The following is a 3,538-nucleotide window of genomic DNA, read 5'->3' on the forward strand; positions in this document are numbered from 1 at the left end:
TCTCTCTCTCTCTCTCTCTCTCTCTATATCTGTGCGCGCGCCTCATCACACACACACGCACGCATACATACATACATACACACACAGGATCCGCTTAGACTCTTTCTAGACCGCCCCTTTTAACAATGCAAAGCGGGGCTGAAGGGAGGACCGAGACTAGGCCTACAAGATGGGTAGGCTACTTGACAAATGTGTCCTGTAACAAAGGAAAAACTTATATTAAATTTGTCGTGTTCAGCACGTCCTATTTATATGTGACTTCATTGACCCGTCAAATCTGGCCTAAAAAAATAATAAGCATCGCAACAAGAAAGCAATAAATGGAAAGCACATAAACTATCACTGTGACAGTTCCTAAGGTTTTTTTCTTTAACACGTGTGTGATAACCCACTATTTAGATAGTTTTGTGTTGTTTTCTTGTCTGTAGTGTTATAAGTAAAATACTTTTCATAAATTCACTTTCAGGGCTGATTTATTATTAGTGTTATTACAAACCAATTTTTTTTTTCATGCTATGCATATTGCAATTATGTATTTTAATTAAATAATTTTTTTCTATTTCTCTCACCATGGCACTAATTTAGTCCTGGAGTGATGAGTTTATCATCTGCTGTCCTCATTCCACTTAATTCTCAGAGATGTGATGAAAAATGTGTTTGAATAAGTAAGTGCACTGGAAAAGGTAAGAAAAAAGATGTTCTTATGGCAATGTCACACAAAAAAATCACTTGACCCACTGATGAGTATTCACTAAATTGAACGCACACTTGACTTCTTAACCTTCTGCAAAGCATCAGTTAAGCTCAAACAAGATTAAACTACCATTAATGAAATGGAAAGAGTTGCCCCTCTGCTGGTTTTCTTCCCTCAGTGTCATCAGTGACTGGAAGCATGTAATTCAGCAGCAGGATAAATGTTCAGGATAAATATTTTCCCCACAACCATGGAGAGCAGGGGGAACGTCCAAAGAGCAGTTCATTTTATCACAGGGAAATTAGGCTTGGTTAAAAACTGTCCTTATAGAGGAACAAAATGGCCTGCCAAGCTGAATGCTAGAGGGAAGGAGTCAGACAGGAAAGACAGGTTGGGAAAGATGGATCGAAGGGCTAGAATACATGCTTAGATCCTGTATTTATGGGAAAAAACACCAATATGTAGCTCTTTTCAGCCACTTATATGTCTGTCTAAAAAAAAAGCTCATGTCAATCTCTCAGAGCAGAAACGTTTGTGCTGCAACACTCATTAAGGGAATTGTGGAGGACAGGAATAAAACAAAACGGTTTAGTTTGGACGATAACCAGAGCAATGCCAAAAGAGGAAAAAGCTGAAAAGACTAGGGCATAAGCACTGTGTCCCTGCTTGTTGATTATTCTTGGCTGTCAGTGGCTCCGTTGCTATGTGGTTCCAAACATGTTAACAAGAAAAATGCGAGCAGGTCATGACCCCCATGAAAATAGACAACAAATGACTGACACTTAACAGGCCTATGGTGGGGTTGCCGTCACCAGTAGCTCTGTCTAACTATTGTGTTGGCTATTGTAAGTATCTTAAAACTTAGAATGTTGAATTTCGGCTGGACCTTTTCCCAGACTCTGAGGTCATTAGTGATGACAGATGATGACGGTCAGTGATTGTCTCACTTGAGGTGAATTAAGCTGTAACTATACTGAAGCTTAATAGAACTTTTGAAAGTAATATTTATTAAGCAATACAATGTATTAGTTGATACAAAAACAAAGTGGCAGGAGCATTTAGTAGTGAAAAAAAAAAAACATCTGTGGCAGCATAGCACCATCTAGTGGTCACCCTGCAAACATTGACTGTGTGGTCTTATTTTCAGTGAAAGTCACCTGAGCTCTGATAGTAATCATGTACTCGGAGATGATGAGTACAAATGCAAGGTTTTACAAATGGTCACAGAGAAGCTGTTGACTTGACAAGGAGAGCTATTCATTTACCTATAACAGCTACGTCTATGTTTGCCAACTTGACCTGGAAACAATTTGTAAAGAACAAAAGATTGGATGTATTATTTAAAATAGCCTCCCAGAGTCCTTGTCTCCACGCAGGAGTATGTAGTTGCAAATTTTGCAGCCAGTATTGATCTTTCTATCTTTGCATGGTGGTTACCACCGTGTATAACTTCACAGCTAACCTTTGATCGAACAGCCTTGCTGCCTTGCAATGAGGTTACCTGGCAACACACCCATATCTGAATAACATCGTGTTTGATCTGTGAAGCAGCAGTATTGGTGCACATAGGCATCTGGGGAGGGTGATGATGTGAGGAAAGGTGTGAGAAGAGAGCAAAAGAGAGAGAAAGGGGGGGGGGTCTATAATAGTCATTTTCCTCTCCCGTTCATTTGGCACCAATATTTATCAGGTATAGTTTTCAACTTCACCACAAGAGTGAAACATATTCTTGCCAAACCTGTCCCAGACATCCACCGTGACAAAGACCCTTAGGCTCCCATACATACATTTAGTGTTCTTGGTAATTTCATTAATTGCACATTTTCTTGTGAATATGCACCATCAAAGAACAAAATCAACCCAAATGATGAGGAGAGGTGAGTGCAGTAATACATAATATTACAACATATTATATAATTACTTGTCTATCTGTCTTGAAGAGGAGCCCTGAGTCAGAATCTGCATTTCCTATCCTATTTCACAACCTCTCAGACTTACCTTTTGACCCTTTATGGGGTCAATGTGGATTTAGAGCACAAATTGCATTGCAATCTTTTAAAATTCTGCATTAATTGCTTCTGGACACTTGGTGGCGGTAAACACTATCCCACATTTAGACCTCATAAAATTGATGGAGAGCTTGTTCGCAAGCATGTTGAGCAAACACAGAGCAGCATTACCATTCATTTAGAGTTGTGCAATGACAATGTAAGTCCAATTCTCACAATATGTGGCTCTTTAGCTGCTAAATGATCCACAGTGTTCACCAGCAATTACCTATTTTTTTCTCTCTCTTCTGTTTGGTACTGTACAGGGTTATTCAGAGCTGTTCACTAAAAACAGCCGCCTGTTGCATTTGGTCAACACTGATGAGAGCGGTAAGACTGAACCAAAACATTAAAACGAAATAATGAGCTGAAAGATACTTAAAAAGCCACCTTGTGTTGGATGTTAATTCTCTCACTACGATCAAACTGTTTCATATTTCAACGTGACATAAAAATATTGATAAGAGCAGGTTTAAAGCCAAATTGTGAATTGTGATCAACACTATCTTAAACTGACTCAAGAAACCAGGCAAGTACTGAGGTGTTTAATAAATAACAGCATGAACAACACAACAACAATAATAATAACAACAACAACAACAACAACATTAAAAGCTTAAATTCATTTAGCATATATACACATACTGTATAGATTTTCATATTTGACTGTATAAACCATAAATATGACATGCAGTCCTTATAAGTTAAAACAACCAGGACTTCTCGGACTGAGGTAGGGTCAGGGGCTAAGAGGTTGGATAGATGAAGCTGTTTGTGTGTGTGTGTGTGTGTGTGT

At 38.7% G+C, this 3,538-nt stretch overlaps 1 protein-coding gene across 1 annotated transcript in view; it reads right to left on the bottom strand.

The window, feature by feature from the left end:
* The window catches only part of LOC116692455 (rho-related GTP-binding protein RhoA-C), a 732,216-nt gene that overhangs the window by 111,106 nt on the left and 617,572 nt on the right, over positions 1-3,538 (bottom strand). The gene's annotated exons all lie outside the window — the stretch shown is intronic.

Source organism: Etheostoma spectabile, chromosome 7 (assembly GCF_008692095.1).
Source record: "Etheostoma spectabile isolate EspeVRDwgs_2016 chromosome 7, UIUC_Espe_1.0, whole genome shotgun sequence".
NCBI lineage: Eukaryota > Metazoa > Chordata > Actinopteri > Perciformes > Percidae > Etheostoma > Etheostoma spectabile.